This window comes from Myotis davidii, unplaced genomic scaffold (assembly GCF_000327345.1).
Source record: "Myotis davidii unplaced genomic scaffold, ASM32734v1 scaffold73, whole genome shotgun sequence".
In the NCBI taxonomy this organism is placed as follows: Eukaryota; Metazoa; Chordata; class Mammalia; order Chiroptera; family Vespertilionidae; genus Myotis; species Myotis davidii.
Window position 1 is genome coordinate 6,372,656 of NW_006286675.1, and position 8,314 is coordinate 6,380,969.

General features: G+C 48.8%; 1 long non-coding RNA gene across 1 annotated transcript; it reads left to right on the forward strand.

Moving 5' to 3' along the window:
• Positions 1–6,524: 6,524 nt before the first annotated feature.
• LOC107182226 lies at positions 6,525–7,990 on the forward strand. Its single transcript, XR_001512949.1, has 2 exons — positions 6,525–6,730; positions 7,440–7,990. It is a non-coding gene; the product is annotated as an uncharacterized LOC107182226 (long non-coding RNA).
• The last annotated feature ends 324 nt before the right edge of the window (positions 7,991–8,314 follow it).

Here is an 8,314-nt window from a genome sequence, read left to right on the forward strand (position 1 = left end):
AAATGTCCACTTACCTGAGTGTGCATCAGCAGAAAACATTTCAGGAAGGCCAGGAACCAAACAAATCGTGGTCTCTGGGAAGGGAAGAGAGAGTCTGGCTTTTAGTGGCATACTTTTCCTACCTCTGGCAATTTTGTATACTGCATGCAAGCGTTATCTTTCCATTAAAAAGTTACTCAAAAGAATTGAAAATATATGCCCATGCAAAAACTTGTACACAAATGTTCACAGAGATATTATTTACAAAAAAGCAAAAACAATCCAAATGTTCATCAGCTGAGGAAGGGGTAAATCAAATGTGGTCTATCCATCCAAGGGACTATTACTGGTCATAAAAAGGAGTGGAGTACTGATACACACTCAGTACTGGAAACAGGATGCTAAGTGAGGGAAACCAGATACAAAAGGCACATAGTGTGTGAAATGTGCAGAATAGGTAACTCCATAGGGACAGAAAGCAAATTAGTGGTTGCCTGAGGGGCAAGGGAGAATGGGAGGTGACTGCTAATGGGTACTGGCTTTCTTCTTGGGGTGATGAAATGTCCTAAAATTAAATAGTGCTGATGGTTACACAATTCTGTGAATATACTAAAATCCCTCGAATTGTATACCTTAAAAGGGTGAATTTTATATTTGTGAATTGTATCTCAATAAAGCAGTTATTTAAGAGTCGTTTTTATATATATTAGTTTCCTAAGTCTGCTGTAACAAAATACCACAAACAGGATGGCTTGTTATTGTCTCATAGTTCCGAAGGCTACAAGTCCCAGGCTAAGGTATGAGCAGGGCCACGCTTTGTTTGGTGGCTCTTGGGCAGAATCCTTCCTGGCCTCTTCCCAGTTTCTAGTGTTTGTCAGCCATCCTTGGCATCCCTTGTCTTATAGGTGCATCAGTTCAGTCACGTGGACATCTTCTTAGGTGTCTTCATATCATCTTCCCTCTGTGGGTGACTGTCTCTGTGTCTAAATATCCCCTTTTTATAAGGACACAGTCATGTCAGATTAGAGCCCACCCTGATGATCTCAAGATCAGGCTAAATCTACAAAGACTCGATTTTCAAACCAGCTCACATTTACAGGTATCCAGGGTTAAGACTTCAATGTATCTTTTTTTAAAAAAAATGTTTTTATTGATTTCAGAGAGAGGAAGGGAGAGGGAGATAAGATAGAAACATCAATGATGAGAGAGAATTATCAATCAGCTGCCTCTACACACATCCTACTGGGGACTGAGCCCACAACCTGGGCATATGCCCTGACCTCCTGGTTCATGGGAATCAAACCATGACCTCCAGTTCATGGATCAATTCTCAATCACTGAGCCACACTGTCCAGGCTCACATATCTTTTGGGGGTACACAATCTAAGCCATGACACTGTTTCCAAATAATTTTAATAAAGAGATTGTATCTGCCTAGCAGGGGAACAAGGCCACATGCAGAGGATGTCGGCTAGAGTGTGATATAATCAGAAAAGGGATTCAAAATTGTGCAAGTTCAGGATAATGAAGACCTTTCCTCTGGAAATCAGGGGTGGCTTACAGGAGTAGGCATTTGAGCTGGACCTTTTGTCAGGTCTGAACCAGGAAATTTTTGAGAGTGAAAGGGGACATTACTAATAATCACCCCAGGACAACAGCTGTAAACTGGGACTGTGGAAGGTCAGTGAGATTCTGTGGTCACCTTGCTCTTAAAAGATGCTGAGAATTTGAATATTGGGATGAATGGCAGGAGGAGTATATCAGATGGAGGGAAAAGCCGCTAAAAAGGCTCAGAGGTGGGAAACCACCAGATACATGCTGGGAAGGACTGAGCCTGAAGGAAAGAAGTGTAGGAGGCTGGGAAGAGCACTGAATGCCAGCCCAAGAAGGAAGGAGTCCTCAGCCACAGTCTGGCTCCTGTGGTCACACAAGGGGTCTCCTGGAGGAGGGGATGCGCACTGTGGGGAGAAACACAGGCACTCCACACCCAAACCAGGAGGCTGCCTAGCAGAGTCACTTTGCCCTTCGGCCCAGGAGCATGAAGCCAGTTCAGGAGGCCTCGACAGGACCAGACCCACCACTGATGAATGTGCTGACATGGGCCCGCACCCCGGGGGAACATGCCTGTCTTTGCCCCATTGTTCTGCTCTGATCAGAGTCTGGAAGCCAAAGGGGGTGTCAGTTTGGTTGTTAAACCTTCGACAAATATTTTTTTTATTTTTTTGGAAACCTTCCCACTTTGGTGTCCAATTGAGCCTGTTTGTGTCTGGGCGTGGGTTTTGTTGTTGTCATGTTGTTATTTTTGGAAAGGGATGTGTTGAAGATATCAACTTCTGAATCACCTAAAAGCTTGGTTTTAGTTACTTAATCCCTTGGAAAAATATTAATCATCATTTGTTTTTTTTGTAAAAAATTTAAAGGAAAGTTTATGATTGTGGGGGAGGGTGGGGGAAGGATTTTATGGCAAATGTGGAAGTCTGTGTAGCAAAAGCAGGAATCTGTGAGGAGAAAGAGAGAGAGGAAAGGAGAGGGAGGAGGAAGGCAGGAAGGCAGGAAGGCAGGAAGGAAGGAAGGAAGGAAGGAAGGAAGGAAGGAAGGAAGGAGGGAAGAAGGGGAGGGAGGGAGGGTAGTGGTTGGAAGCACTAAAGTCAGTTGTTGGAACACCAAGTGATTCCCCAAATCCATTGCATTTCTACTACTATCTCTAGATTGGGGTACAACACAGAGGTCTTTTCATTTGCATACATGCCCAGAGGGCTAGGAGAGACAGGGACTGTCCAAACTTGAAGAGCTGTTGGAGAACCCCTCCTCCAGTCCTCCGCTCTGCCACTCTGGTCGCAGGCAGTTGTGCAGGTTGAGAGCATGCCTTTGTCCCTGTGTCCACAGCCACACTGACCAGGAAGGAAGGCTGAGGGACCAAATTCAGCCCAATGGACTCCAGAGAAGACTGTCCCAGGCACCCCCCTGTGAGAAGGTGAGTCCTGGACACCATCAGGCCAAAACCTGAACCACGATGGGCCATGTCACAGACCTGCCCACAGTTCTCCCATGGCTCCCTAGTGCCCTGTGAGAAAACCCAGGCTCCTCTCCTGGCTCAGCCTGCCCCCTGATCTCTCTGAACCTGGCCCTGGCCCACCGCGCTGGGCTTGCCTGGCCAAAATCAGGTCCTACAGAGTCTGAGATGCATAAAAGCACACAGCCGCACTAGGTCACACCGCCTGGCTCTTTCAGACGGCCAGCTGCAGCAGGCCAGGAGGTGCTGACATGCCTTCCACTGCAGAACTATCTTAATGGAAGCGAGGGCAGGGCTCCGGCTCAGAGCCTAGCAGGCAGCAGCTTTCAGCTGGAACTTTGTAGCATCTTTACTTTCAGTCACTTCTCTTTTTCTAGCAAAGTGGTATTTTCTTTCTAATAACATAAAGTTCCCTTTTGAAATAAAATTATTTAAATTAAAAAAAATGAGTACTTTAGAGAAAACCATTAAATCAAAAACAGTCCAGGTGGCTTTTGGGTCAAGTCATGGGCCTTCCAGGGGAAACCAGTGTTTGCTGCTCTTGTATAAACCTGGCTGCGTCCTGCGTCCTGCCTTTGCCCTTGCTGTGTCTCCCGCCTGAGCACCCTTTCCACCTCTTCACTTGATTAATGACTCGTCACTCTGTGAAGCCTTCCTTGACCCACCTTCCTGCCCCAAGTCTAAGCTGTGACTGTCCTTGCTCAGGCCCCCCAGCCCCAGAGCCCCGACTCCTTGAGGAGGGGGGAGGGCGTGGCAGCAGCCCTTTCCCTTGGTCATGTACTGGTCTCAGGGGTTCCTATTGGCCTTGTTAGTGGTGTGCCTTTCTTGCTAGACCAGGAGTTTCTTGGGGCAAGGCCTGGTTGGGCTTCTCTGTGCCACCTCCCACCCCCAAGCCTTGCTTATGTCCAGTGCAGGGCTTAGAGGAGAAGCTGGCCCAGAAGCCTGGACTAAACTGACCTGGGCCTGGGTCCCAGAGGCACCACTCACTGGATGGCAAATCCAGTGGGCATAGTCTTGGATGCTGTCTTCTCAGATCTTTGTCCTCCCCACCTCCCCTTAAATGTGTGTCCTATGGCTGGCCCGCTCCTGCATCTCCTTGGCAGGCTGCCTTCCGATGTTGCTATGCCTGGGAATGGACATCCCATGGGGCGGCCCACACCCTGACTGTGGGTGAGGAATGTGCAAGCCCAGAACCCTGCCTCCAGTTGGGGCAGCTTGCAGTGTGACTTGCCCTCCAGAGCTCTCCGGGAAGCAGCCGGAGCACACACCCCCCACTCCCCATCCCCACCTTGCTGGGTTCCCTCCCCTTCCAGATCCTGCTGCCCCTCCACCTTTACCAGTTTCTCCTGGGAGTTCTTCCTATTGCATTCCTTGCACATTAATCTTTAATACAGGGAGCCCAGCCTGATGGGTGCTTGGAATTTGGGGAGCTCAGTTGGAAGTATCTGGCAGATGGTAGGTAGGATCTAGGGGTCTGGGGATTAGGTGTTGGGTCATAGAAACCAGCAGAGGAGGTGAAGTCCCCCAAGAAGTGAGGTTACGAACAGAGACACCCAGAGCTCGGACATCCAAGGCTCACTAATCACGGGAGGAGGAGTCAGCCCAGAGAGGCTCCAGGCGTCAGAGGTCAGATGGGATCCAAAATGGGCTCTGGGCTGACCAGAGAGGCCATGCCTTTTGACAGGAGGGAATGGAGAGCAGGCCAGCTTGGGGGAGGGGGAGAGAGAAGTGGAGGGGCCTTGTGGGGAAGCATGAAACTTGGTTGGAAAGTTTGTAAGGGGGACATTCCAATAAACAGGGTGGGCCACCTTCAGTACTCCTCCTTATCTCGGAATGTCCTCCTTACAAACTTTCCAACCAAGTACCATGCTTCCCCACAGGGCCAGCGTTCCAGGAAGGCTTTTGTTGTTAGTCTTTAAATTGGTGAGCAAGGGCCATATCCAATGGTGGGTAGGGGGAGCACAGGGGACAGAGGCTGCGGACCCTGGGGGCTCAGGGGCTGACCTCAGGGTGGAGGCGCTACTGCCAACTCCTTCTGTGGTAACAGGGCCAGGAAAGAGACATGAAGCCCCAGTGGGAGGGACCTGAGTGGGTTTGGCGATTAGGGTGGGAGGCTGATTGGGCCCCTGCCCAGGCTCCACACCAAGTCTGGTGCCAGGAGCTGGAAAGACAGAGGGTGGGCAGTGTATGGTGGGGTGAAGGCTGGAGATGGTCACTGCAGACAGGAGACAAGGCTGAGCTTAGAGATGGCACTGGTGACAGCCTCGTGCACTCCTTTCGCATTGGGCTGAGGCCTGACCAGAACCAACATGGCTGACAGCCAGCTCAGGCCTAGGGCTGGGCCCTGAATTAGAAGTAGTTACAGAAACTCAACCAAGGCGGCGTTAGGGTAAGGAGACTGAGGCCCCTTGGATGTAAAACTGAAGGAGGGCCTGCCTCACCCGGTCCTAGCCCTGCTCTGTAGCTGTCATTTGACATGAGTTACACCCCAGCCCCAGCCCACCTCCACAGTACCCCCCTTCTCCAGCCCCAGACACAAACACTCTTCCCTCCACTTTCTATGAAAGTGTTTGCTCATGTTATGCCTTTGGCTTGAAGTACCCTTCCTTCCTTCTCTGCTTAGCAGACATGTGATCATTCTTCCAGACTCCACAGGTTTTGAAGATGCCCTCAGGCACAGACCACCTTGCTACTCACACCCACTGGGAAGGCTGGGGTGTCAACAGATTTGGACTTCCTTGGGTGATTGGGAGGAGAATCTAAGGTAGCAGGGCCTAAGGTAGATTGGATGCTGCCAGAAAGTGAGTAAAATTCTGTGATTGGGGATCTCAATAAATCTCACCCACCGAAAGGGGAGACTAAAAACATGATTAAGCTGTAATGATAAAGCTGTCGTCGGTATGCATCGTAGCTGAAAGAGGGGCCTGAGAGAAGAGATGTGCTTGGTACTTCGAGGGTGGCCTGGGGGCCTTGTTTTGTCTGGCCTGAGACACAACTGCAAAGTGTACTTGCTGCAAATCGAATCGCTGTCTCACGGTCCCAAAGGGGCCTTGTCTGAGGTGGGTGTTCTGTGAGCCTGTGTCCGATAGGAAACAGCAGGGCCCAGTTGGGGGCCAGGCCAGCCTGCGCTGCCTCTTTTTTCCTTCTGCAAAGCTTCTTCTCAGCCTCCACAACAAACACCTCCGTGTGAATGGATCTTTCCCTCCTTCCGGGCTCCAAGAGCTTTCTTTTAAATTAGCATATAGCATGCAAACAGTTCAGTGAGCTCATCTCAGGGCACAGCTCATTGATTTTTTCTCTTTGCACACACCTGTGGAGCCACCGCACCCAGGTCAAGACACAGAACATTTCCACACCCCAGAAGGCCCTCCCAAGGCTCCTCCCAGACACACCCGGCCCCGGGGTGTCCACAGCCGCCCTGTTCCACTGTAGAGGCTTCTCTGGAATGTGTTTCTGTGTGTCTGGCTTCTCTTGTTTACCATAAAACCTATAGACTTTCACCCACGCTATCGCATAAGGCAGCCGCCTCTTGTGTTCCTGGCATGGAGCTTGCCACACCCAAAAGCCCCACTTCCATTCAATGGGGACAGGAACTTCTTTCAACACATTGTGCTGGCATGACTGGGTATCCTATGGAAAGCCACAGACCTGACTTCCTACACAACTCCGTGCACAGAAAGGATTCGAGATAGAAGATGGATTCGAGCAGGGGACATCGGGCGCAGTTTTCACGGCCTGGTGAAACCAGGATTTCTCAAACAGGGGACAAGGTGCTGGAAAAAAAGAAGCAGATCTATTTTAGTTGATTAAAATCAACAACTTTCCTCCATCAAGACACCCTGAGGAAGTCAGGGCAAGCCCTTGGCTGGGAGGAAATATTCTGTCCATGCCTCCAAGGTTGGCTCATCATTACCTTCATGGTTTCCTACACACTTCAGCATGTATTCTTTTAGAAAATAATTTCCCCCAGCTTTATTAAGATATACAACTGACACAAAACATTGTGCAGATTTAAGGTGTACAATGTGTTGATCTGATGCACTTACTATCACCACAGCTTTAGTTAACACCTCTATCCTGTTGCTGTAGGTGGCGGGCACCGCACCTAGTGTCTGACCAGTGGGGCCAGACCAAACCTGGCAGGGCTCAGCAACCTTGGTACTTGGGTTCTGGCTAAGAAGAGAATTCAGAGCCAAGACCCAAACTCGCTAGAGAACATTTATTTGAGCATGCAAAGACAAAGGATATTCCCAGAGAAATGTCAAGCCGGTGACTCAAAGAGTGGGAGTGGGCTAGGATTCCTTTCAAATTCTCGGAGGGGAATTAACTGCTTTCCTCTTCAAACTGACCTATCAGGGCCTGTCCTGTCATCTTGTCATCTTCTGTCCTTGCACAGAAGTTAGATGGGGCTTTCCTCCAGCCCCCCACCCCTTGTTCTCCTCTACAGGTGGGGGTCTACCACGTGACTAACCACATGCCAGAAGAGAAGAGGTCAAGAGAATCCCACCTGCATGATGGGGGACATTCTAGAGTGGAGAGGGGTCCTAGGGAAACACCTGCCATTCTAGGGTGGAGAGGCACTAGGGGCAAGGTCTCGAATTGAACGTTTCCCATTGCTAGGTGTCGGGGTGTTCTGCTCTGGTGACCTTCTGTACCTGGTTCATTGTCCTTGCTCTGCTCATGTCTGTCTGACTACCTACAACACTGTCACATGGTTACCATTTCTTTTTTTGTGGTGAGAACACTTAAGATCTAGTCTTAGCAAAATTCAAGTATATGATACAGTACTAATGAATTATTACCTGTATCTATATTTACATAGATATATTGCTGTACATTAGATCCCCAGAACTTATTAATCTTTTAGCTGGAAGTTTGTATCCTTCGACCAATATCTCCCCATTATCCCCACCCCCTAACCCCTCATAACCAACACTCTAACTCTGTTTCTCTGAGTTTGACTTTTTAGACTCCACATATAAATGATATCATACAGTATTTGTCTTTCTGTGTCTGATTTATTACACTTAGCATAATGTCCTCAAGGTCCATCCATGTTGTGCAAGTGGCAGGATTTCTTTCTGTCTTATGTTTGAATAACATTCCACAGTATCTATACTCATCTTCTTTATTCATTCATCTAGTGATGGACACTTAAGTTGTTTCCATGTCTTAGCTATTGTGAGTAAACAACATGCATTCTTCTTTTCTTTCTTGTGTGTATTTTTTGAATATATATATTTTATTTATAGAGAGGGAGAGAGATATAGAAATATCAATGATGAGAGAGAATCATCTATTGGCTGCCTCCTGCACGCCCCC